Below are 27,937 nucleotides of genomic sequence, written 5' to 3'. Positions count from 1 at the left end.
GAAACCAGCCATTCATTTTAATCTCACTCCCCGTTTTGCACCTGGTCTATAGCCTTGCAGGTTACTGCACTTCAGGAGGTGATTCAGGTATCTATTAAATGAGTTAAGCATTTCAGCCTCCACCACCAATTCAGGCAGTGAATTCCAAATGCTCACCCCCTCTGGATGAAAAAGTTTTTCCTCACATCCCCTCTAATCCTTCTTCCAATCACCTTAAATCTATGCACCATTGTAATGGACCCCTCAGCCAAGGGAAACAAGTCTTTTCCTGTCTATCCTGTCTGGGCCCCTCATAATTTTGTGCACCTCAATTAGGTCACCCCTCAGCCACCTCTGTTCTAAGGAAAATAACCCTAGTCTACCTAACTTTTCCTCATTACTGCAATTTTCAAACCCTCGCAACAATCTGGTAAATCTCCTCTGCACTCTCTCCAGAGCAATTATGGATTTCCTGCAAAGTGCTGACCAGAACTGTATACAAAACTCCAGCTGTGGCCTAACCAGTGTTTTAAACAGTCCCAGCATTACAATCCTGCCTTTGTATTCAATACCTCATGCAATGAAAGCATTCCATATGCTTTCATTAACCATCTTATCCACCTGTCCTGCCACCTTCACGGACGTATCTGTCACGTTCTCTACTCCTCTCAATATCCTCCCGATTATTACTTTTCTTTCTTGGCCCTCCCCAAATGCATTACCTCACACTTCTCCAGATTGAATTTGAACCACGCAAATGATTAGGGAATGACCATCTCCAACAAGAGAGAATCTAACTATCTCCCCTTGACAATCAATGGCATTTCTATCGCTGAACCCTCACTATCAACATTCTGGGGTTACCATTGATCAGAAACTGAACTGGACCAGCCATATAAATACTGTGGCTCCAAGAGCAGGTCACCTCCTGACTCTCCAAAGCCTGTCCACCATCTATATTGCACAAGTCAGGGGTCTGGTAGAACAGTCTCCACTTGCCTGGATAAGTGCAGCCCCAACAACACACGAGAAGGTAGACACCACCCAGGAAAAAGCAACTCACTTGATTGGCACTCCATCTACAAACATTCACTCCCTCCACCACCAACACAGAATGGCTGCAATGTGTACCATCTACAACATGCACTGCAGTGACTCACTAAGGCTCCTTAGACAGCACCTTCCAAACCTATTACCTTTACTATCTTGAAGACAAGGGCTGCAGATACATGGGAACACCTGCAAGTTTTCTTTTTTAAAAATTTACTCCATTCTCAGAATTACAAAGCCAATGCACAGAGTGGACAGGCAAATCTTTAATTCATCTGTCTTCTTGCTTCCTCCAAAAAACAATTCAAATCATGGACCCCACAAGACAGGCATACAAGATCCACGTTGATAAGAAAATACATTGCACCTGGTCTTGGGCTTGACCTGACACTTGATGCAAGTTTTCCTCCAAGTCACACGCCATCCTAATTTGGAACTATATTGTTATTCCTTCACTGTCGCTGGATCAAAATCCTCGAACTCCTTCCCTAATAGCACCATGGGCGTATGTACACCATATAGACTGCAATAGTTCAAGAAGTCAGCTCACCAGCATCTTCTCAAGGGCAATTAAAGATAGACAATAAATTCTGGCCTAAAAATAAGATAAATACATGCGGGAGAAAATAGGGGAAGGATGCTGATAGGATTAGAAGAAGTAAGATTGGAAGAGTTCTCTTGTAAAGCATGAACACTGGCATAGACCAGTTGAATTGAGTGGTCTCATAGAATCCCTACAGTGCAGAAGGAGGCCATTCAGCTCATCGAGTCTGCACAGACTCTCCAACAGAGCACCCACCCAGGCCCTATCCCCATGTATTTACCCTGCTAATCCCCCTAACCTACACATCTTGGGACACTAAGGGGCAATTTAACATGGACAATCCATCTAACCTCCACATCTTTGAACTGTGGAAGGAAACCAGAACACCCGGAGGAAACCTGCGCAGACAAGGTGAGAACATGCAAACTCCACACAGTCACCGAGATCAGAATTGAACCCGGGTCCCTGGCACTGTGAGGCAGAAGTGCTGACCACTGTGCAACCCATGCCGTCCGACCATGGTTTGTTCCTATGCTGTTAATTTTATATAATTCAAGCAGGGTAGAACACTTTCCCAGATTTCTAGGCCAATGTATTTAAATTTGAATTCGAATTCAATTTTACCCATTATTTCCAGCATGTGACAGTGTTTTACCTTTCAAATACATCTGTGTCCGTTCACTTCAGATAATCTTTGGTTTTCCATCATTGTCTTTTCCAATTGTTTCCTGCTTTACTCTGGAGAGTTTTGATTCATTTTACAAACATGGGATATTTTTAAAGGCAATAATTTCTGATCTCCACACAGCATAGTGATGCTGAACAGGATGCCAGGGCGCAGATCAATGTCAGGATAACTTGGCAAGTCTTATCTGTGCAACACCTGTGCAGCTGTTGTCTGGCTGGGAAACTTTGAACAGAAAGAACCATCCCCTTTAAATGTTGAGTTCAATCCTTGGGACTCAGCCTCCTGAACCAGTCAAGTATTGAACCTTCGACAAATCAGTCAGCACCTAAGTAAGTTATCAAAGCAAGCTTGATTCAGCAGGGTAACATCTAAAAAAACCGGTTTATCCGACTTTTCTTAAACTATTATTTGAACATGAAGTGCTTTACTACAAGCATAAATCTTTGACGATAGCAGGGCATATGAGAATTCTTGGCAAACATGTGGGATCTTGGGCTTCATCAAAAGAGATATTGGGGGGGAGTTTTCCTGGCCCGTCTGCTATGGGAATCGTAGTGGGTGGAGGGTGGACCATGCAGAGGCCCATTGACCTTGGGTGGGATTTTCTGGTTTTGGGGCGAGCATGGTCAGAAAATACCGCCCATTGAGTTTAAAACTACAGAACATATACTGAACCTTTATAAAGCTTTGGTTAGGTCAGTTTGGCCTATATCCCTCTAATCCTTTCCCATTTATGCACTTCCCATCCATGAGCCAAGTGATTAAGATGTCACTTGGGGAGGCGATGGCCTTGTGGTATTATCGCTAGACTATTAATCCAGAAACTCGTCTAATGTCCTGGGGACCTGGGTTCGAATCCCACCATGGCAGATGGTGGAATTTGAATTCAATAAAAAATAAATATCTGGAACTAAGAATCTGCTGATGACCATGAAACCATTGTCGATTGTCGGAAAAACCCATCTGGTTCGCTAATATCCTTTAGGGAAGGAAATCTGCCTACATGTGACTCCAGAGCCACAGCAATATGGTTGACTCTCAATTGCCCTCTGAAATGGCCCAGCAAGCCACTCAGCTCGAGTCTGCTGGTAGGCAAAGGGAAGTCTGGTAAGTGGGAAGCTTTCAAAAGTATGTTAACCAAGGTTCAGGGTAAGCACATTCCTTTTAGAGTGAAGGGCAAGGCCAGTAGAAGTAGGGAACCCTGGATGACTCGGGATATTGAGGCCCTGGTCAAGAAGAAGAAAGAGGCGTATGACATGCATAGGCAACTGGGATATCAAGTGGATTCCCTGAGAGTGTTGAAGTAGAGTTAAGAGAGAAATCGGGAGGGCAAAAAGGAGACACAAAATGGCTTTGGCAGGTAAAGCAAAGGTGAATCCAAAGAGCTTCTACAAATACATAAAGGGCAAAAGAGTAACTAGGGAGAGAATAAGGCCACTTAAGAATCAACAAGGTCACCTTTGTGCAGATCCACAAGAGATGGGTGAGATCTCAAATGAATATTTCTCATCAGTATTAAAGAACTTGGGGAAATAAATAGTGATGTCTTGAGGAATGTACATATTACAGAGAAGGAGGTGCTGGAAGTCTTAAAGTGCATCAAGGTAGATAAATCCCCAGGACCTGAAGAAGTGTATCCCAGGACGTTGTGGGAGGCTAGGGAGGAAATTGCGGGCCTCCTAGCAGAGATATTTGAATCACCGACAGACACAGGTTAGGTCCCTGAAGATTGGAGGGTGGCAAATGTTTGTTTTATAGACCTCTGTTTGTATAAGAATAAGTTGTTAGAAGGTATTCTGAGAGACAGGGTCTACAGGCATTTAGAGAGGCAAGGACTGATTAGAGACAGCATAGCTTTGTGAGTGGAAAATCATGTCTCATGACCTTGAGTTTTTTGAAGGGGTAACCAAGAAGGCAGATGAGGTAATGCAGTCGACACTGTCTACATAGACTTTAGCAAGGCCTTTGACAAAGTATCGCATGGTAGGTTGTTGCATAAGGTTAAATCTTACAGGATCCAGGATAAGATAGCCAATTTGATACAAAATTGGCTTGAAGACAGAGGGTGGTCGTAGAGGGTTGTTTTTCAAACTGGAGGCCTGTGACCAGCAGAGTGCCTCAAGGGTCGGTGCTGGGTCCACTGTTATTTGTCATTTATATTAATGATTTGGATGAGAGTTTAGGAGGCATGGTTAGTAAGTTTGCAGATGACACCAAGATTGGTGGCACACTGGACAGCAAAGAAGGTTATTTAGGATTGCAACGGAATCTTGATCGATTGGGCCAGTGGGCTGATGAATGGCAGATGGAGTTTGATTTAGATAAATGCAAGGTGATGCATTTTGGTCAAATGAACCAGGGCAGGACTTACTCAGTTAATGGTAGGGCGTTGGGAAGAGTTATAGAACTAAGAGATCTAGGAGTACAGGTTCATAGCTGAGAAGGCAAATGACATTTTGGCCTTTATTGCAAAGGGGTTAGAGTTTAAAAATAGGAAGTTTTTGTTGCAATTGTACCGGGGTTGGTGAGGCCTCACCAGGAATACTGCATACAGTTTTGGTCCCCTTGCCTATAAAAGGGAGTAGTAACATTGGAGGCAGTTTCAGGGAAATTCACCAGACTTATTCCTGGGATGAGAGTGTTGTCCTATCAAGAGTAAATGATCTGGGTCTGTATTCCTTGGAGTTTAGGAGAGTGAGGGGTGACCTTATTAAAACATATAAGATCCCGAGGGGGTTTGACAGGGTGGATGGTGAGATGGTTTCACTAGTGGGAGAGTCTCGAATACGGGGACATAGCTACAAGATAAAGGGCCAGTCATTTAAAACTGAGGTGTGTAGAAATTTCTTCTTACAGAGGCTGATGAAGCTCTGGAATTCTCTGCCCCAAAGAGTAGTGGAGGCTGCATCATTAGAAGTCTTCAAAGTGGAGGTGGATAAATAATTGATAGATCGAGGAACAGAGGGCTATGGGGAAATGGCGCAGAAAAGAAGTTGAGGCCGGCATAAATCAGCCATGATCTTACTGAATGGCGGGGCAGGCATGAAGGGCCAGTGGCCTACGCCTGCCTCTATTTCTTGTGTTTTGCATTCTTGTTCTTGTGTTCATCATTGAATCCATTTAAAGCTGGTTCAGAAAGATTTTGGTCTCGCAGAGAGTAAAGGGATATGGGAAGTGAGCAAGAAAATGGAGTTGAAGCCCAAGATCAACCATGATCCATATTGAATGGCAGAGCAAGCTGTATAGTCTACTCCTGCTCCTATTTCTTCTGTTCTTGTGTTATGACAGGTTTAGAAAAGCTGATTCCATTATCCGATGATACAAGGGCTAGGAGACAGAGGTTTTGGGCAAAAGATGCATTTAAAATGTAAAGAAGAACTGTTAATGCAGCAAGTGTAATGATCTGGAATTCACTGCCTTCGAGGGTGGGGCACTGGAGATGTTTAATGATTTCAAAAGGAAAATGGATGGACACTTGAGGGAAATAAACCTATAGGGCTAGGGGGGTGGAGTGGGGGAAAGGGATCGACTAGATTGTACTACATGGATTCAATGGGCCAAATGACCTCCTTCTGGACTGTCCAAGGAAAGTAGCCTTTGAGGCAAACATTAGGATAGTATTTGAAGTTGCACATTAGGATAGTATTTGAAGTTGCATAACTAGCATTTGAAAAGAAATAATATAAATAAGGAGAAAAGGATAGGGAAAGGTGATAAGAATAGCTCCAGGTACCGAGTTAGCACTGCATCGAGATAATGATTGAATGGGCTTCTGCACTGTAACTGATATAATTCAAAATACACACAAGCAAAGTACCAATCCATGTACTAAATTATATGCTGTTCAGTTTCTTCCCAAAAATGTTTGATAGAGTAAGTGTTACTTCAACTCTTAATTTAACTCAAATTAGTTCAGAGATTGGGGTAGATTTTTAACAATGTGTTTATTATATTGTTGGCAGATGACTCAATCAATTTTGAGGGTGGTATCGCATTGCACTAAACCTGCACTCTGCACCTATTTGCTGGATCAGGTCCAGCACATTATCTTGCCGAGTTGTGATTAGTTGCTGTTTTGTGCATATGACAATTGAAGAAATCAGGTGCAATTGTGATGCTTTCAATGATGTGAAGATGTCGGCGTTGGACTGGGGTGGGCACAGTAAGAAGTTACACAACATCAGGTTAAAGTCCAACAGGTTTATTTGGAATCACGAGCTTACTCCTGCTCACCTGATGTGATTCCAAATAAACCTGTTGGGCTTTAACCTGATGTTGTGTGACTTCTTACGATGCTTTCAATGGCCGATACAAGATTTTTATCATATGTGCAGATAGATCTTCTTCATTGATTCTCCACCCAAAGACAGGTCTGATCCACAGCACCGCGACCTCTACCACAGTTAGGGCAAGGAGGTAAGTCACAAATCCACCCTAGCTACACTGGGGATCAAACCCCATGCTGTTGGCACCAGTCTGATTCATGCCAGCTATCCAGCCTTCTGAAAGTCTGACTTGCTGTCGCAACATGCACTTTGCATGCATGTCATAGTTGGAGCTATGGATAGTGATGATAGACGCTCCAATTTCTTTCCATTGCATGGCTTCCATTCTTACCGCCTGCCATTACTGTATGTTGGAAGGATTTACCAGTTGATTCTCAACCTGTTTGATTGCTTTATGAATGCACCTTCTTGGCCCATCAAGTCCTAGAGTAGGACTCAGACCTGGAGCTTTTGGTTCAGGCATTACCCACTGCACCACAAGAACTCCTATAGATGGAAGGGGCAATTATTTGAATGCATGCTTCTGTTGCAAAACCGTACCAACTCAGAGAACATATAGAGAAATTGCAAACGCATCCAGGATTTCCTGATCTGTGTACCTGAAAGTTCACGTTCCCTGATGGAGAACATTTTTGTAAAATCAACATTGCAACACTTACTTCAGTTCTTAGTAATCTGCTACTGCCAGCAACAATTTTGTGCTAATTTAGAGATGCCACAACTGTTTTGTTGTTGTATCAGTCCCCTTTCATGGAGGTCTTGTGGCATAGTGAGTAGCTTATTTTCCTCTGAACCAGAAACTCTGGTTGAAATCCCACTCCAGGACCTGATGGTCAAGGAGAGTGCATTCATAACAGGGTCAAAAAGGTTTAGTACCAACCTGTAAATCCTTCCAATGCACAGCAATGGCAGGTAATAAAAGCAGGAGAGATTCCTGGTCAGTCACGCGGGTTAGGTTGATTGGCCAGGTTAAAAATTGCCCCTTAGAGTCCTGGGATGTGTAGGTTAGAGGGATTAGCGGGTAAATATGTGGGGATAGGGCCTGGGTGGGATTGTGGTCGGTGCAGACTCGATGGGCCGAATGGCCTCCTTCCGCACTGTAGGGTTTCTATGATTCTATGAGAATGAAATCGGAACCTCTGCTTTCACTGTCCATAAAGAGACTGAGATAGACAGATTTTTAATCAGTAAGGGAATCAAGAGTTATGGGGATAAGGTGGGAAAGTGAGAATCATAGAGTCCCTACAGTGCAGAAGGAGGCCATTTTGCCCATCGAGTCTGCAATCCCACCCAGTCCCTATCCCCGTAACCCCACATATTTACCCTGATAATCCCCCTGAAACTAAGGGGCAATTTAGCATGATCAATCAACCTAACCCGCATATCTTTGGGAGGAAACCGGAGTATCCAGAGGAAACCCACGCAGACGTGGGGAGAATGTGCAAACTCCACACAGACAGTGACCCGAGGCCGGAATTGAACCCGGGTCCCTGGTGCTGTGAGGCAGCAGTGCCGCCCAGTGGAGTTTAGGATTATCAAATCAGATCAGCCATGGTCTCATTGAATGGCAGAGCAGATGTGATGGGCCAAATGGCCTACTTCTGCTCCAACATCTCATGGTCTTACAGCTCCAGGCATGTAAAAGTGTCTGTTGCCACATGTAAAAGTGTCTGTTGCCCCATGTGAAAGTGTTTGCTGCCACATGTAGAGGTTTATGTTGCCATGTGTAAAGGTGCATGCTGCCGTGTGTAAAAGTGTATGCTGCCACAGCCAATGGAGCTAACTCAGGTTGGCTCCATTGGCTGGACTGCCAGTGTGGATCGGATTGGTGCCAACAGTATGGGGTTTGATTCCTATTCTAGCCGGGGTGGATTTAGGACCTGCTTCCTTGCCTTTCCCATGGTGGATGTGGTGGTTGTGTGAGTTGAACCGGCCTTTAGTCAGAGAACTAAAGCTTTCAACAACATCACACCATTTCTGTTATGCTCAGAACACAATAAAATCAACAATACAGTCTTACAGTTAAAACAGGTCACACCAGTTTGGCAAAATTTCATCCTAGATAACATTATTTGAATTAACGTAGATAATACATACCTGACTTATCATCCATTTATAATTAGGCAATGTATGGCATTTTGAGCAACAAAATAGAAAGCTGATGTATTGAGGTAAAATATTTAAACACGTACACAATGAGGATTGAGGAATTCAATTGCTTGCTGCTTTCTTTTACTTATTCAGGACAGCCTGTCACGATCATAAACTTAATCCTTCACTCAGCCTCCAGCAACAGGACATGTTGCATTTAATTGAAACTGGGGGAAAGAATATCTATTTAAGTGATGGTGTGGACAGGCTGATGAAACTTGGTATTGAGATGAAGAAATTCTTGTTGCTTCCCTGTTCCATGCACAAAAATATTCAGGTAATATTTAGCAGATCAAGCTGGTATCTAATGTGGGTGTCAGTGATGCTATGTGATCTGTTGGTAGATTGAGCTCATGTCAATTGCCACTATAAATTGATGTTCGTTGACAAGAATTGCTAATGGGTTATTGTAGATTATTCCTTCTTGATTAAGAATAATAGCCTGATTTTAAAAATAATACTCAAAATTGAGTGCAGTCCAACAACATTCAAGAAGCTTGACACCATCCAGGACAAAGCAGCCTGTTTGATTGGCATCCCATCCACCACCAATGCACAGTGGCAGCACTGTGTACCATCTACACTGCAGCAATTCACCAAGACTGCTTAGCCAACGCTTTTCAAACCCACAACTTTCACCATCTAGAAGGGCAAAGGCAGTGGATGCAAGTCAACAAGCAGGGTAAGCGGCCAATCGCATTGCAGTATTCGTACACACAGCGAACTAGGAATTTAAAAGCACCTTGTCCTTCCCTTTTAATTTAAATTTTCACATAATGACATAAATGATTAGGCTTAGATTTAGACAAAAGCTAAAATATCAATATGAACAAGGTGTAAAATTTTCAAGGGTCTTCGCAGTAAAATTAACAGCGTAAAAGTGGAAGTTCTCATCAGTTTGTTGGTTGTTTAGGGATTGCATTCTGTTGCGACCTCAACAGGGCACTCTCTGGAGGAGCTTAGAATCACTAACATCAACTTCTGGACACCTGCATTATTCTGATCATGTGCAAAATCCTGGAGCAGAATTTTACTCTCCTGTGTGGGTGGGCCCACAAAATGCTATGGACACCTTTCCCAGCACCTACCCACTCACGTCAATCTCCATGCAATTTTACAAGCAGAGGGGGAGATGTCTACCCTTGTGCCAGTTGAGTCTCTTTAATGACTAATTAATGACCACATTAAGGCCACGATTCGCTTTCACTGCTATTTCATGGACTGAGGTTAGCAACAGGCCAGAAATCTAACAGATAACGAGTTCGGGCTTTGGGTGAGAAATGTGGCGGGGTGTATCTTCTAGCTTTGATCAAAGGTCTCCCAAGTTCCAGACACCCCTGCATTTTCCCTTCCCCTGTTCCATCCACATGGTCCCCTGATGTCCTTTACCAACCCCCCCCCCTTTCACCAGGGCCTGTTAGCTTGGCCCCAGTGAAATTCCCCTCCTCCCACTTACCTTGCATCCGGTTCCGGCGAAAAACATTGTGGGAAACTGGGTGCAGTTCCAGCAGTGGCCACTGCTCCTGGTGTCACTGCTGGAACCAAAGATCTGCCGACCATCCGATTGGCTAGCGGCTCTTGCAGGTGGGACTTCCATCCCCAGATGGGGAAACTGCATGGGGCCACAACACCAGGTGGGAGCAAAGATATCCTCGCTTAGACATCCACCTATGGCACCCGCTCGCTGGATGTAAAATACGGTACCTGAATTGCAGTTAGTTTCAGTGGAGTAAGGACAGTGACCGTTGATAATTTTGCCACCATTACCATGAAAAAAAAAATCAGGACCAATGTATTCTCATGACCTGTACGTCAGTCACGCTGTTATGTATTCATGCCTACTTGGTTAGGAGAAGCCGAGACCAGAGAGATACTTGAGAGATGAAAGGGAACCTTTGCTGTATTACTGTACCTAGTTATAGATCAAATGATTGGCCCCTGTAATGAGGCGTGAACCAGAGTTCATTCTCTCAATAAGTTCTGACTTAAATTCAGGCTTTTTCTGGTATTGTTTGGAAAAATGAAAGATATAAGCAGTGCTTGGCAATTTATTCATCAGCTAGAAAATTGGCTAATGCTGATTTTCAATATTCCTAAAAAGTTTATTCATTAGTGGCACAAGTAGGCTTACATTAACAATGCAATGAAGTTACTGTGAAAATTCCTTCGTTGCCACACACTGGTGCCTGTTCGGGTAACTGAGGGAGAATTTAGCGTGGCCAATACACCTAACCAGCACGTCTTTCAGACTGTGGGATGAGACCGGATCATTTGGAGGAAACCCACACAGACACGGGGAGAACATGCAAACTCCACACAAACAGTGACCCAAGCTGGGAATCAAACCCTGGTCCTTGGCGCTGTGAGGCAGCAGTGCCACCGTGCCACCTTGTACAGATAGGTTACGATGGCTTAACAAATGTGATTGAAAAGTCCATCCATATTGTGTAATCTATTTGGTACGTGGACTTAGAGAATAATAGAGGATAGGAGCGGGAAGATTTTTGCTATACAGTAGATGTTGGTTGTCAACTTGGGTTCGAGCTCTGGTTCTCTGAGCTACACTCACTATTAATGAGGCTCTGTATTGGCAGCAGAGCTTCATAAGATTATCCTTCATAAATAACAAAACACAGGTAAACATCAGCGTCAAGCAATTAAGCCACAATGGACAGGCATTGTTCTGTCAAACGGTCACAATGTGCCACACAAGCCCAACGTTCTGTTTCCCCAACTCTGTCGTGCTTCTGGAAGGACAGATGTGTGCAAAACAAGCAAAATGAAAGGAAATCTATTCCTGTGAAATATTAGACGGTATTGTTTAAGCCTCAACCCAGATGTTGATGAAAGTTGGGAGTGCATTTCTTGATGATCAAATGGGCACATTTGAACTTGTTGGCAGAAGGCCAATGGGTGAAGAGGATTCAGCGTTTCTTCAGACTCCCAGACTGTTTCTTCTTTTGCCAAGTTCTGCCACACTCTGTGGGAATAAACAAACTTCGACATAACAAAGAATATCAGGTTTCACAATCTGAACTAAGTGGTACACGATACTAAGATAATTCCACACAAAGCAGCTATTTTAATATTTGTATTTTTCTGACTATTTTTGTGGGATTTCCCTTTTTCCTGCTCTCTTTCATGTTTATGACATTTTATGTTTTATTGTGCCTGCTCGAAAAAGGAATGATGGTGTTGTCTTGGAAAATAACTATTCAGATTGTCTCACTAGATTTTCTTGCAACACACTGATGTCATTAAGATACTATTTATTTTCCAATGTTAGCCCATGTGCTATGGAAGATTAGAGTTCAGAAGTATAAGGCACTGAAATACCCGTGACAAGGATTTAATAGTCACATTTTGATTGAGATATACAACAGTACAATGGAAGGTTCACCATTTGTATGCTGAAAAAGCATCAGCTACTTCATGAGAGGCACCCCCTACATCCCCCATCTGAACAGCCACCACTGACACTTACCTTCATCTCATAGAATCATAGAGTCATTGAGATATACAGCACAGAAACAGCCCTTTGGCCCAACTCCTCCATGCCAACCAGGTTTTCTAAATTGAACTAGTCCCATTTGCCTGTGTTTGGCCCACATCCCTCTAATCTTTTCCTATACATGTACCTGTTCAAATGTCTTTTAAATGTTGTAATTGTACCCATCTCTACCACCTCCCCTGGCATTTCGTTCCATATACCACCCTCTCTCTGTGAAAAAGTTGCCCTTTTAAATCTTTCCCCTCTCACCTTAAACCTGTGCCCCCCGGGTTTGGACTCCCCTACCCTGGTGAAAAGACCTTGGCTATTCACCTTATCTATGCCCCTCATGATTTTATAAATCTCTATCCTCCTACACTTCAGGGAAAAAAACGTCCCAGCCTATTCAGCCTCTCCTTATAATTCAAATCTTTCAGTCCCGGTAACATCCTTGCAAATCTTTTTTGCATCCTTTCCAGTTTAATAACATCCTTCCTATAGCAGGCTGACCAGAATTGTACGCAGTACTCCAAATCTGGCCTCACCAATGTCTTGTACATCTGTAACTTAATGTCCCAATTCCTGCACTCAATGCTCTTATTGTCATCTCTCGCCCATCCTCACAGTGACAACCACAGGTCTCTTTGCATCCTCTCAAACCATTCTATTTCAACACTCATAAAGACTCAGTGGATATCTGAAGGTCCAAATAGGGATTTTCCTCCTGAGACATTTAGCAGTGTGACTTAATCTTTCCACATGGCCTTAGATTGCAGGCCATATTGATGGCTATAAAGCTCCTAGTCCATTCCCTGCAAAGTAAATCCTGATTTTACCCTGTCGGAATTTTTATCTAATATCAATAGTGGATTTCTAAGTTAACACATTTAATAGCAGTTGCGGGCTTCAATTTTTAATTGACTTCAGTTGCAATCATAGATACTGTCAGTAATACCCTCGCTATATTATGCTGTTGTCCTTATGCTCATTGACATTTTCCAGTTCAATAAAATGCATTGGCGTAGCTTAGTTTGTTCAGTGGATTACAAAAAAAGGAAAAACACAATTCTGGTCAGCATGCTATGGGAAGGATGTCATTAATCTGGAAAGAGTGCAAAAAGATTTACAAGGATGTTACCGGGACTGGAAGATTTAAATTATAAGAAGTGGTTGGATAGGCTGGGACTTTTTTTCCCTGGAGTGTAGGAGGATAGAGGTTTATAAAATAATGAGGGGCTTAGATAAGATGAATAGCCAAGATCTTTTCCCCGGGTTAGGGGAGTCCAAAACTAGAGGACATACGTTTAAGATGAGATCAGCTTTTCAAGTCTGCACATTAGTGAGATTTTCAGGGACCCAGAATGATACCTAGCATGTGTGAGAATGCACATTATGTCATGCACACACGAACATGTTGCTAGTTTGATGTTACCAGATGTGGGCATTTGAAGTCATTGCTACCATGCTCAATGATCTAAAATCATTTGGAATTGCTTAAGCAGATTTAAAGTGATTATGCACTTAAATAATCAGTCCTCAAGCAACTGAAATAAAACATTCTGGATTTAATCAAATTGCCAGTTTCCTCGTCCTTTACATTTACATCTCTCTCTCTCTGCACCTTTTCCACGCCCTGACGGTGCATAGGTCTGACTTGCAACTGTTTCTGTAACTAATTATTCCTGGAATGGGTTGCTAGTCTGTTGCCAGAGGCTCATATTTTGAGGGACACTACACCACATCAAGCATAGCCACACACACACACAAACTGAGGGGCAATTTAGTAGAGCCAATCCACCTAACATGTACGTTTTGGACTGTGGGAGGAAACTGGACCACCCGGCGATAACCCACGCAGACCAAGTTTAAAGTTTATTTATTAGTGTCACAAGTAGGCTTACATTAACACTGCAATGAAGTTAATGTGAAAATCCCCGAGTCGCCATACTCCGGTGCCTGTTTGGGTACACTGAGGGAGAATTTAGCACAGCCAATGCACCTAACCAGCATGCCTTTCGGACGACAAGGGGACAACATGCAAACTCCACATGTTCCTGCATTGGGTGACTGTCTGTATGGGATTTGCACATTCTTCCTGTGTTTGCTTGGGTTTTGTTCAGGTGCCCTGGTTCCCTCCCAGTCTGAAGATGTGCGGATTAAGTTGATTGGCCGTGCTCAATTGCCCTTTAGTGTCCGGGGGACTAGCAGGGTGAATACATGGGATTAGGCAAAGAAAAAAAAATCTCCCCTAGGAAGTCCAACCATATCTGTACATAAGGTAAATAGCAACATAGGTTGGCACGTATTCAAAAGTGTTGTGCATCTCAGGGTTCAGATAATACATCAACCCCTCTTTTCAACCTCTATTATTGCTATCAGATAAGAAATATAATTTGCACTTAGATACCTTCCTTCACATCCTCAGAGAAAAGTGATTCGTAGTCCATGACTTATTTTTGGACCGATTGTTACAATGTATCCCTAATGCAAATTGCTAGATTGAGGTCTCAAGATCGGCAGGAGGAAGGTAAGTTGCGGTGGGAGGCAGGGGATCACGATGACGGAGGTTGGGGTTCCTGGGGCTCCAGTGATTGAGAAAATTTTAATTGGTCCCAGAGGAGCAAAAATAAATTGATAATTACCTTTGGTGGGTTTCTTTCGTTCCATTGCTTGTAGAACTGATGGAAAACTGCCTGATGTCGGCTCCAGTCTGTTCCAACCAAAAATATCACAGGAGCCTGATTTCCACAATAAAAATTGTCTGAAATTGGCAGATTTTATGGACAACTGGCAGTAATTCTTTATTGAAATGGAGTTGACCGTGTCACTGGTATTAGAGAGGATGGTAAGAATGTCAAGCTCATTTTGGACCTAACCACCCCATTAATGCCAGGTGAAAGCAGTGAAAATCACCCCTTATACTATGAAGAAATAATCTGCTTCCCCCACAGCATGGGAAGGTGATGGCGTAGTGGTATTGTCACTGTGCAGTAATCCAGTGACCCAGGGTAATATTCCAGGGAACTGGATTTGAATCCCACTGTGACATACGGCGAAATAAAGTCTTTTTAAAAAAGGTTTTATTATTATTGCCACAAGTAGGCTTACATTAACACTGCAATGAAGTTACTGTGAAAATCCGCTAGTCACCATACTCCGGCACCTGTTCGGGTACACTGAGGGAGAATTTAGCATGGCCAATGCACCTAACCAGCACGTCTTTCGGACTGTGGGAGGCAGCCGGAGCACCCAAACTTTCAATCTATTAGTTGCCTAATTATCTAGCTCCTTTTTGAAGCAGTTAATAAGACTATTTTTTTTATCTTTCACATTGTTCTAGCGTTGGTGGACTAATTACAATACTGCAACTGAAGAAAAATGGATTTCCAATTTTTATGAATGGAATTGACACTGAAGAAGCTTTGCAGATGCGGAACCTTTTGTTTCCAATTTGCTTCTGACAGCTTCTTCGAATTGAAACATGATGCCAAAATCGCTTCTATGTACAAAAAATATATTTAAGTTGGCTAAATCTTCAAAACCTGTTTGCATGGTTTAGCAACTTAGCTGTCCACCTGGAAAATGTGGGTGTTTATGAAGTAGAGGACGCTTCAATTACTGTTACTCTCTATGGAAACTATGTAAGCAGCATTTAATGTAAAAAAGACATTTTGGATCTAACCCAGGTGATGAATTAGCCTTTAGCAGTTGTGAAAGTAAAATTTATTTATTAGTCACAAGTAGGCTTACATTCACACTGCAGTGAAGTTACTGTGAAAATCCCCTAGTTGGCACACACCGCTGCCTGTTCGGATACACTGAGAGAGAATTTAGCATGGCCAATTCACCTAACCTGCACATCTTTGGACTGTGGGAGGAAACTGGAGCACCTGGACGAAACCCATGCAGACACATGGAGAACGTGCAAACTCCGCACAGACAGTGACCCAAGCCGGGAATTGAAAACGGGTCCCTGGCACTGTGAAGCAGCAGTGCTAACCACTGTGCCACCGTGCATGAAACTAAACTACTCTGTATTGAAGTAAACTTTGTACAGCAGCACAAATCATTCTGTGTTACCAGGCACTGAATGTGTTTTTCGAACGTTTAATGTATGAATTTCTTATTTTTGATGTACATTAAAATTGGACTCTTGCTGCTGTCACAGAGAGAGCTGACACAGATACAATGGGCTGAATGGCCTTCCCCCATGTTGTAACCATTCTATGACTCTAAGTTATGATCCCATTCAATCTCTAAGTTTCTTTATTTTGCCATGCAAGTGACATTTTTCCCGGAATTACACTATGGGATACTAATGCATGATCCCCGTGAGTGTTGATCTGAAATTCCTCTGCTATTTAAGTGAAAGCGTTGACCCAATTATTTCTTGAATTAGTTAATATCTCTGTCAATATTCAAGGGAGAAGAGTTTCTGATTTGAGGATCTCAGGCCATCATTTCAAAACCATTGCTATTTTCTAAGTTTTGATCTTTAAATTGAGTGGCTTTTGCTTAGAGCTGACCCCCAAATAAGGAGACCAGCGCTCTCATCGGTCAGAGATACACCAAGCTCTTACTGATGGTCAGTGAGCATTCAGTGTACCCACAATTAAAAGCAACTTGGAGCTGTCTGTGTGGATGTGCTCCCCAGTAATTAAATCTTCTGGTTAAAGTGGGATTAGCAGACTCAGTGTGTGCAGTAATAAAGTCTGAGAGTCTATCTATAGCTGGAATGGTTACTGAAATGGTACAGTAATTGTGTATGTCTTGGCTTTAATATATTGGAGATCAGATAAAGCCAGTGCAGCATTCCTGGATTTACACATTCTTGTGAATCCCATGTGCCAGGAATGAGTTCCCTTTAACAGAAAACTCTCCATTAAAGAAATGAAATGATGACCACCCTCAAAGCACCTGGGTTCAATTCCGGCATTGGGTGATCCTCTGTCTGGAGTTTGCACATTCTCCCCGTGTCTGCGTGGGTTTCCTCAGGGTGCTCTGGTTTCCTCCCACAGTCCAAAGATGTGCATGTTTGGTGGATTGGCCACACTAAATTGCCCCTTTAGTGTCCCAAGTTGTGTAGGTTAGGGGGATTACAACAGGGGAGGTGGTGGCCTAGTGAGAGTGTCACTAGACTGTTAATCCAGAAACTCAGCTAATGTTCTGGGGATCCATGTTCAAATCCCACCATGGCAGGTGGTGGAATTTGATTTCAATAAAAAAAATCTGGAATTAAAAATCTACTGATGACTATGAAACTATTGTCGATTGTTGGAAAAACCCATCTGGTTCACTAATGTCCTTTAGAGAAGGAAATCTGCTGTCCTTACCTGGTCTGGTCTACAAATGACTGCAGATCCACAACAATGTGGTTGACCCTCAACTGCCCTCGGGCAACTAGGGATGGGCAAGAAACGCTGGCTAAGCACTGATGCCCAAGTCCCATGAATGAATAAAAAACATTAGCGGGGTAAATACATGGGGCTACAGGGATAGGACCTGGATAACATGCTCTTTCGGATGGGCCAAATGGCCTCCTTCCGCACTGTAGGGGTTCTATGATTAGCACCAGCATTCAGGCATAGTGAATGCATCTTATATTTTGCCACCACTCCCCCTATAGTGAACATTGCAATTCACAGTCATGTTGAAATACAACTAAACCTCCTGGTCCTCCTTTGGTACTGTTCTTTCATAATGCAGAGGTGTTCAAAAGAGTCTAAGGGAACTCTGTTAAATTATCTCATAAACAGGGGCAGGCTTCACTTCTCCACTAGTTCATCCTGCTTTATTCCAGTGCAAAACATCCGTGCTGATCAGAACTGCCACATCAACTCTTGAGATTGAAAGATCTTGTTTATCTGTTGGCAAGCTAACTTACAACAAAACTTAGGCTGTAGCCTAGGTAATCCTCCATTATAACACTTAAAGCACTTCATTGGCTGAAAAGCACTGAGTTCGTGAAAGACGCTACATAAATTCAAGTCTTTACTTTTTTTCTTTTAATCTCCTGCGTAGAGTGGCACGGTGGCACAGTGGTCAGCACTGCTGCCTCACAGTGCCAGGGACCTGGATTCGATTCCCGGCCTGGGTCACTATCTGAGCGGCATCAGCACGTTCTCCCCAGTGTGTGTTTCCTCCCGCTGTCCAAAAGGCATGCTGGTTAGGTGCATTGGCCATGCTAAATTCTCCCTCAGTGAACCTGAACAGGCGCCGAAGTGTGGCGACTAGGGGATTTTCACAGTAACTTCATTGCAGTGTTAGCCTACTTGTGACACTAATAAATAAATTTTAAGGAGGCTTGCACCATTATTCCTTCAAATAGTGAGTGCAGGATTCAAGTTTCTTTGATGTGCCTAAATGTGACACCTTGCTTTAACCGTTGGTCTGATCGAAAAGCTCGATGATGCGTTCTGATTGCACCTTGATGCTGGGTGAAATGTTGGTCTGGGGGAAAAGGGTGAGCAGCCAAAGAAAGCTGTAGGTTAGGTTCTTTTTAAATAATGGTTGACAATTGCTCCATGGGTGAAAGCCTGCAGAGTGAAGTCTTTAGTATCTGCTTAAATCACTGGATATGATTGTCTTATTTACAAGCAATTACAATCCTTCAGTTTAGACACATAATCATTGCAAAGGAAAGGGAAAGAAGGCAGAGTAATGTACTTAAAGAAAAATTAACCTGGTTACCGCCTTGCTCTGTAGAAAATGAGAAACTGCTGATAGCAAAAATCAATCTCGTTAGGACAAAAAATTAGTTCTTGGATGGGTTTGGATTTCAACTAAATGGGAAAACCGAAAAATACAGATACTAATCCTGTTAAATCAGATTATTCATCACACAGCTGAAATAATTTTTTAGTTAATTATATTATCTCTTTTTGAAAAGCAAAGATGACTGCTGTGTGCAAAAGTAGGTTCCAATAAGGAGGGGCATCACTTGTAAAACATCCAAGATATTATCCGGAAACTCTTCACAACTGTTACATCCTGATGACTTTCCACATTAGTATGTTTTGCTGGAAGTTGTGACTGATAGGCTGGCTGTTACTGACTCTCTGACACAGTCTAAATGAAGTTGGACAAGTTTCGGTCTCGGCACTTGCAAGTGTCAGCTGTGGCTCATTCACAGAATCCCTGAAGTGCAGAAGAAGGCCATTAGGCCCATCGAGTCTGCACTGACCACAATCCCATCTGAGCCCTATCCCCATAACCCTATGCATTTACCCTAGCTAGCCCCCCTGATACTAAGGGGCAATTTAGCATGGCCAATCCACCTAACCAGCACATCTTTGGAATGTAGGAGGAAACTGGAGCACCCAGAGGAAACCCACGCAGACATGGGGAGAATGTGAAAACTCCACACAGACAGTGACCCAAGCCGGGAATTAAACCCGGGTCCCTGGTGCTGTGAGACAGCAATGCTAACCACTGTGCCACCATGTCGCCCCACCACTGTGCCACCATGCCGCCCCACCACTGTGCCACCATGCCACTCAGTTACACTCTTACCTCTGAGTCAGAAAGCATTGGGTTTGAGTCCCACTTCAGGGGCAGTATTTAGTGGTGGTGACATGGAGAGCCAGTGCGAGTCCTGTGTTACCTCTTCAAGGGAAAGTTCGCTGCATCAAGTGCCAGGCTTAACTGGCAACGATTCCCGGCTTGGGTGCCTTCGAACAAGGGACCCTCCCAGGGTTTGCTTGTCTTGCTCCCTCCATGGCAAACCTCCCTGCCAGCCACTAAATCAACCCCATTAGTGGTGGATGGGGATTAATTTCCTACTTAATAGATGTGCCTTCCATGGGCCTTCCCGCCACTGACTTAAGGGAACAAAGGTGGGAAGGTGGCAGGGTTCCCATCCATCATCTTCCCACCTGATTAATAGCCCCAAACCAATAAACACCCCATGGAGGAGGGCATTAAATCCTGCCTTAAGACTCGCGCAAGAAAATCAAGTCCAAGTACTCCAGTACAATACTGAGGGAACGTGCAAACATCCTCCTCCAGAGACCTGGTGTTCCCTCACAGTGCATGTTGTCTTCAGGAGGAATGCACATTGTTAATTGTTGCAGTCTCTGAAGAATGGAAATATATCTTGGGCAGTAGCGCAAACTGGATGATAGCAAATTGCCAGCCGATCTCACTCTCTGCACTCTGATTTTTATGGTAGAGAAAATGGGGAGATCGTGTTAAATGCCGCCCTTTACCATCCAGGGAGTGCTAGCAAATTGGATTCAAAATTGGCTCGATGGTAGGAAGCAGAGAGTGATGGCTGAAGGTTGTTTCTCGGAGTGGAGGCCTGTGATGAGTGGAATGCCTCAGGGGTCAGTATTGGGATCCTTGTTATTCATTATTTATAGAAATGATTTGGATGTGAATGTACAAGGCATGGCTAGTAAATTTGTGGATTAGGAGGTACCACTGATAGCAAAGAAGTTTATCAAAAATTACAGGGGGATCTTGATCAGTTCGGGAAGTGGGCCAAGGATTGGCAAATGGATTTCAATTCAGGTAAATGAGAGGTATTGCATTTTGGGAAGTCAAACCAGGGTAGGACTTATAGAGTAAATGGTAGGGCCCTGGTGTTGAGGAACAGAGGGACCAAGGAGTACAAGTACATAGTTCATTGAAAGCGGCATGGCAGGTAGACAGGGTGGTGAAGAAGGCACTTAGCACACTGGCCTTCATCAGTCATGGCATTGAGTATAGGAGTTGGGACATTATGTTACAGTTATATAAGTCATTGGTGAGGCCACACTTGCACCCATTGTGTACAGTTTTGGTCATCCTGTTGTAGGAAAGACGTTGATAAACTGGAAAGAGTGCAAAGAAGATTTACAAGGATGTTGCCAGGACTAGTGGGCCTGAGTTACAGGGAGCAGTTGGCCTGGCTGGAATTTTATTCCTTGGAAAGTCGGAAAAAGAGGAGTGACCTTGTGTATAAAATCATGAGAGGCATAGATAGGATGAACGCACATAGTCTTTTTCCCAGGGTAGGGGAATTGAAAACTAGAGAGCATAGGTTTAAGGTGAGAGGGGAAAGATTTAAAAGGGATCTGAAGGTGCCACTTCTTCATGTAGAGGGTGATATGGAATGAGCTGCCAGAGAAAGCAGGTACAATAGCAACATTTGAAAAGTATTTGGATGAGTACATAGATGGCAAAGGATTAGAGGGATATGGGCCAAACACGGGCAATTGGGGCTAGCTGGGACGGCACTATGGTTAGCATGGACCGGTTGGGCCGAAGGGCCTGTTTCCGTGCTGTATTGCTCTATGTCTCTCTGACTCTATCACCAGTTTTTTACTATTGAATGAGAAGAATTTCTACCCTCAAGTGCTGCATGCACAATCAGTCAAGATTTGTAGAATGGATGGCAGTAAATGCTGGTGCGAGTTTCTGGCATGAGATGACAATATGACTTTGCTTCTGCTACCAGTAACCCCAGCTGGTGATACCTAAAGGACAATATTTAATTATTATTCTAGGGAATACCTCTTGATTCACTGCGGCTGTTCATCTGGAAGCACTGTCACCTTTGCTGGCATGGTGAGGTGTCATTTTCTAACACTGAAAATGGATCCTTGGGGTTATAGCCACTCACAGCCAAAACCCCTTCACATGACCTGTGCTGCTGGGTGTAACAGTTCCTACCCTGGTACACCCGTCCTATTTTAATTTGTGCCAGCACTTCCACCTAAGCCTCGCAGGAGCTGAAAGCTCACCTTTGTTCTTCTTTAGCACTACACCCATTGCACTTTTTCTTCTGAGAATCACTTAGCCCCTTAACTGCATGCAGCTCTTTACACACTGAACTTACATACTCGCTCATCTAAGTCTTGGATTAGGGTGCAGAGGATATTTACCAGGATGTTGCCTGAGCTGGAGAGTTTAAGTTACGAAGAGAGATTGGATAGATTGGGGTTGTTTTCTTTGGAGCAGAGGAAACTGAAGGAGATGACTGAGATGTATAAAATTATGAGGGGCATAGATAGTGTAGACAAGACTTAGTGGGTGGATCAATGAGTAGGGGACATAGATTTAAGTTAAGGGGTGGGTGGTTTAGAGGGGACGTGAGAAAAACCTTTTTCACCCAGAGGGTGGTGGGAGTCTGGAATTCACTGCCTGAAAGGCTGATGGAGGCAGAGACCCTCATAACATTTAAGAAGTATCCAGATGTGCACTTGTGATGCCAAGACACACAAGGCGATGGACTAAGTGCTGGAAAATGGGATTATAATAGGTGGTTTGCCTTTGACTGACACTGGCGCGATGGGCCGAAGGGCCTTTTTCTGTGCTGCATATCTCTATGACTCCTCCTATATAACTAATCCCCTGCTGGTGGGTTTTCCTGCTGGCAAGGATGAAATTAGCTCTGGAATTTCTGACAGGATGACCTCCTCCCATTTCAGTAGTTCCACTTTGTCTTACACGTGCTGGCAGAACAAGCACAGAATTTCCAAACCTGAATCCCTACAGCTCTGGAACGTATCGCGAATGTTATCACACGAGTTAAAAGTAGTTCTTTTGATCAGGTGACGAAATAGTTTTTTTATTCGGGGGACATGTGGCATCGTTGGCTGGCCAGCATTTATTGCCCATCCCTAGTTTGCCCTTTGAGGGCATTTATCTCTGGAGTCACATGTAAGTCACAGACCAGGTAAGGATGGCAGATTTCCTTCCTTAAACGGACATTAGTGAACCAGATGGGTTTATCTGACAGTCGGCAATGGTTTCATGGTCATCAATAGGTTCTTAATTCCAGATATTTTTTATTGAAGTCAAATTCCACTATCTGCCATGGCGGGATTCGAACCCAGGTCCCTAGAACATTAGCTGAGTTTCTGGATTAATAGTCTAGCGATAATACCACTATGCACTCGCCTTCTCTATTAATTCAAACCTGACTCAGAACAGTCAGGTCTAACTGAGGGTACCCTCACCAGATGCTCTCACTTATTGGAAAATGCCAGACCAAGATTTTGGCTTAATGTATAGCTAAATGTTTTGGTCAGGGAGGAAGAATGGATGCCAACGCTGCCAGCAGATGAAGATATCTGATTAGCAAGAAACCTGTTGAATCTGCTTGTCATTTATATTTCCTTGGCAACACAGAGGCACATGAGCCAATAAGCTAGTTTGCTGCCTTTCTTAACCAACTGAAGAAATTTGCAATGTGCCAACCACCAATAACAAGTTATGAAATAATAAAGGGTGGCACAGTGGTTAGCACTGCTGCCTCACAGCGCCAGGGACCCGGGTCAATTCCAGCCTCAGTGTGGAGTTTGCACATTCTCCCCGTGGCTGCGTGGGTTTCCTCCGGGTGCCCCGGTTTCCTCTCACAATCCGAAAGTTGTGCGGGTTAGGTTGATTGGCCATTCTAAATTGACCGTGGTCCCAGGGGATTAGCAGGGTAAATATCCGGGGTTACGGAAATAGGGCCTGGGTGGGATAGTGGTCGGTACAGACTCGACGGGCTGAATGGCCTCCTTCTGCACTGTAGGGATTTTATGATTCTATCTACAGCACAGTGGAGTATGTGAAGCAGTAGCTGTGCATGCCATCAGTAATCTTGCTATTGGTTTTATTCCCACAGTCAATTGTGTTAAAACATGTAAATACATAGTTATGGAGAGCCTTGCAAGAACAACACATGTGCAATGTCATTTTGAAGCCTGCCGAGCTGATTTTTACTCCCCTGATGAATTAGCTTACACTTCCACGATACCACGTTCGACCCCACTCAAACCCACATTGTCGGGAAACAGTTGAAGGGGAAAAAGAGTGACAAAATATTTATAGTAAACATAATCATCCAAAAAAAGTATAATCATAGAATCCTACAATGCAGAAGGAGGCCATTTGGCCCATTGAGACTGCACCGACCACAGTCCCACTTGGGCCCTTATCCCCATAATCCCATGCATTTGCCCTAGCTAGTCCCCTGATGCTAAGGGGCAATTTAGCATGGCCAATCCATCTAACCTGCACATCTTTGGACTGTGGGAGGAAACCAGAGCACCCAGAGGAAACCCACGCAGACACGGGGAGAATGTGCAAAATCCAGACAGACAGTGACCCGAGCATCGAACCCAGGTCCCTGGCGCTGTGAGGCAGCAATGCTAACCACTGTGCCACCTAAGCTGCTAATGAAATAGTTGGTTGTAATTCAGCGCTGTAAGCTAGGTGAAGATCTTTGTGGTCTTGTCCTCAATTACAGCTCTGACATTAATACAGAAAAGATGCGTAAAAGACATGTGGCAACGGCCTGATCAGTGGAAACACTGCGACATTAAAATAAACACAGCAATATTCCTGTTGCTAAGCATGTGAGGGAACATGAGTAAAATCCCAATCACTTCAAATAAGGAAGCAGATTGAAGAAGAACATTTCCAAACAATTCGTTATTGTAAAGTTTTTCCAAGAGCCACTGTTATTTGGATTATCACACCAGAATTGATGATGAAAGAATTCAGGGTGCTGGCGCATTGATGGAATACAGATATGAGTCCCTGAAAGTCCTGGGGTCTTGACCGTAGCTGTGTTTTGTAGATAAGTAAAGAAATGAGACCAGGAACGCCCCTGAGGAGTGAGATGAGGGAATATTTTCAGAAGGCTGCTCCCCTGGGTTGTGGTGTTTCTTCCAGAATCTGACTAAAAAATAGTTTCATTGAATGTCTTGGGGGCAACTATGATGCTTAACCTCTCAGCTGCATGAAAAGAACTGAATGCGAGAATCTGAAAAAGTGAGGGATCAGGTGACAATTTAAAGTTAATTTTGTAATTTGTAAAAACGTGGGTTAAATTTCAGCTTTATTGTAGTAGAAAGGGTTAATAGCTCTAATAGCTAATATACCTCTTGTATCTTTCAAACTCAGGATTGCCTCGAAGATTCCTCATGTTTAACTGTCCCTGTACATAGTTGTCAATAGTTAATTGTTTGGAAGTTCCTGGATGCCTTGTTTCAAGTAGTCTTTGTCAAACACATCCTGGGTTTGTTTTTGATGTTACTTCATGGTGGAAGTGTTAAACTAACCGATTCACAAGGATCCCCAGAAAAATGACAGGCAGCGGGGAGGAAAAACCGCAGCAGCCAGGTAACGACTGCAGGAAGAAATCAAAAAGGAAAATGTCAATGGAATCCCAAGACAATCTATTCAAATAACAGGCAAAATCTCAAAATGCAGTTTTGTTTTGAAAGTTCTTGGATTTCCAAAAGCAGAGTGGAAAAAAGTTTGAGATGGTTGCATGATATGCCTTTACTAAAGAACATTTGCCTTGGTAATCTTACTGGATTTGTGTCGTTAAACAGCTATATGGGAGTGTTGCTTAGAAAGTGTTAACTTGTGGGTCTGACCAAGTAGCGACTCTTTTGGGGGCAATGTTTTGTAAGTCTATTTTTTAACTGTGTAAATGTAATCTTGTGTGCTTAAGTTTTATTTTCTCCTTGTTAATAAATCTTTTACTTTTAGTTTTAAAAAACTCAACAGTGTTGCTGGACTTCTTGCTGCTTAGATCAGTACACTTTCTTCTTGTTCTCAGAATCCAAAAAAGGGTATGTGGCCTGTAGCAGGATCCCCTTTTTAACTCCACTTGTGGGCTTATCTCAGGTTTGGTTCTCTGTTACCCAAACCTCACCAATGCCCGAGTGATTCTCTCTCTCGCCGATGGAACAACGGCCACCTTGCGCCTACTTCACTAGAGTAGCGCTCCCAAGAGAGAAAAAAGGAAACTGCTGCCTATCCACTACCTGGCAGCCTTTCCTGAGTGGGCGGTTTCGAAGCGCCCAGAGTACCCTCAGTTCTAGACTCCGGAATTATGGTAAGGGATATTTAATATTGTGACTTGGTCAGAGATCGTTGGTGAGACATTGAAAAGATCAAAACGGACTCCAATGGAAGTCAAAGATATATATATATATTTGTTCAAACATCAAGGTCAAGATCACCAAACACCAGGAAAACAACACACAATGCCTTATGCTCTATAAGACTATAGCTATGGAAGGAATACTAAAACGGGCACAACGGAATGCTTACATTACACAAGTTTACCAGTGTCTTAAACTATGAAAGGTGTATGCAAAAGCCCCCCCCCCCCCCCTTTCCCCAAAGCCTTATCCACTATGATGATCTTGGGAACTTCGCGAATTACCAGAGGATACTCACAATCCTAGTTTAAATTGCTCAGTGGGCTTCAGGCTGCGTGCTGGAGACGAACGAGAGGCAGGCAGGAACAGGAGGAGAGGAGAGAGAGAGACCAGAGCTTGCTTGTCCCTTTTTAAAACCTGAACCAGTGATTCCCTCACACAAAACAGTTTCTGATCATTGATAGTTTCGATTGACTGGAACAAAAAGGGCCGGAACTGTCAGGACCGCCCTTAATTGATATTTTAATGTCTTTTAAATGTTCTCTGAGTCAGCCTGATTGGAATCCCATCAGCGAGCTGAATCTTGATGTTGTCTGTGGATGGAATGATCTCTGTTCTCATTGTCTTGCTGCTGGGCTATTTACTCCTCGTCTGCTGGCCATGGTTTCTCCTTTGTTTCCTGTTGATTAGATCATCCCTGTCTCGACCTTCTCGTTATTCCCAGCCTCTTGCATATTCATGTGGCCTGACAGCCAGCCGGCCATTTTCCTTATCCCTGTGTTCTTTAATCATGGAGGATTTGCCCTAAAACTTACAGGCCCATAAGCCAAGATTCACACTGGGATTTGGTTCACTCAGCAGTTAACATCTGCTGTGGTCATAAGAAACTCAACCTAACTCCAAAGCAAAATGGTGTGAAGAGATCACTTCCTCAGGTCCATTTCCAAGTCAAATCGGGCCTTGAGTCTGAACTTGCATTACAGTTTGGATCAGTGCAAAGCAAAATTGTTGAATTCCCACATTACTGTTACAGTATAAGCATAACCTAAACGACCAACAAGCATTTGCATCTGTAATGTGGGAAGTAAAGGAAGAAAAATGTAATGTTTTAAAATAAACAAAACATAATAAGCTTGATTAATTGGTTTAGATTTAGCATTAATGGTCGGGCTATCAGTTCTCATTGTCATTATAAAGTAAATCAGACAGCAACATCTAAGGACAGCACACACATGACAAAAATGTGGAAATCTGGAACTTGCTATCCGAGTTGCCCTGCTTCTGCATGAACTTTGCTCTAACATTACCTCAAGGGACCCACATTCACATGCATGGATTGATATGAATGAAGTTGTGTGCTTACCCATTAGATACCTTTCAAAGATGTCATTTGAAATGTAAATGAATTTTTAACGGTATTATAAATCTTAATGATTGTCAAAAAAAACCACCTGAACACTGAAAATTAAATTTTATAAGTGTGGAGTCTCATTTATTTGGATTTTAATCATTGTTGGGGATCTGAAAATAATATTTTTGTTTCTACTTTTCTCTCAGTTCCTTCATTCGACCTCAATTTCTCTCTATTTATATTTTCTAAGTTTTTACATCGAATTAAATATTCTAACTTACACTTAATGGTTTAGGCTTTGTCACACTCCATTTTCCATATTAACATGGAATCAGCAGGTTGCCAAATTCTATTATATACATTTGCAGCTCTATGTTCACCTTTCAGATACTAAGCAAGGCATAAATAATGCAGGATCAGGATATTGAATTCGATCACAGGGAAGGCCCATCGCTGGCCATTTAAGTGTCTGATGGGTGCTTAATTTGGCATGTCTATCCCAAAGGGAGATGACACGGGCTCTTGCT

This window comes from Mustelus asterias, chromosome 21, assembly GCF_964213995.1.
Source record: "Mustelus asterias chromosome 21, sMusAst1.hap1.1, whole genome shotgun sequence".
Taxonomy (NCBI): domain Eukaryota; kingdom Metazoa; phylum Chordata; class Chondrichthyes; order Carcharhiniformes; family Triakidae; genus Mustelus; species Mustelus asterias.
Note: the sequence above shows the minus strand (reverse complement) of the source record.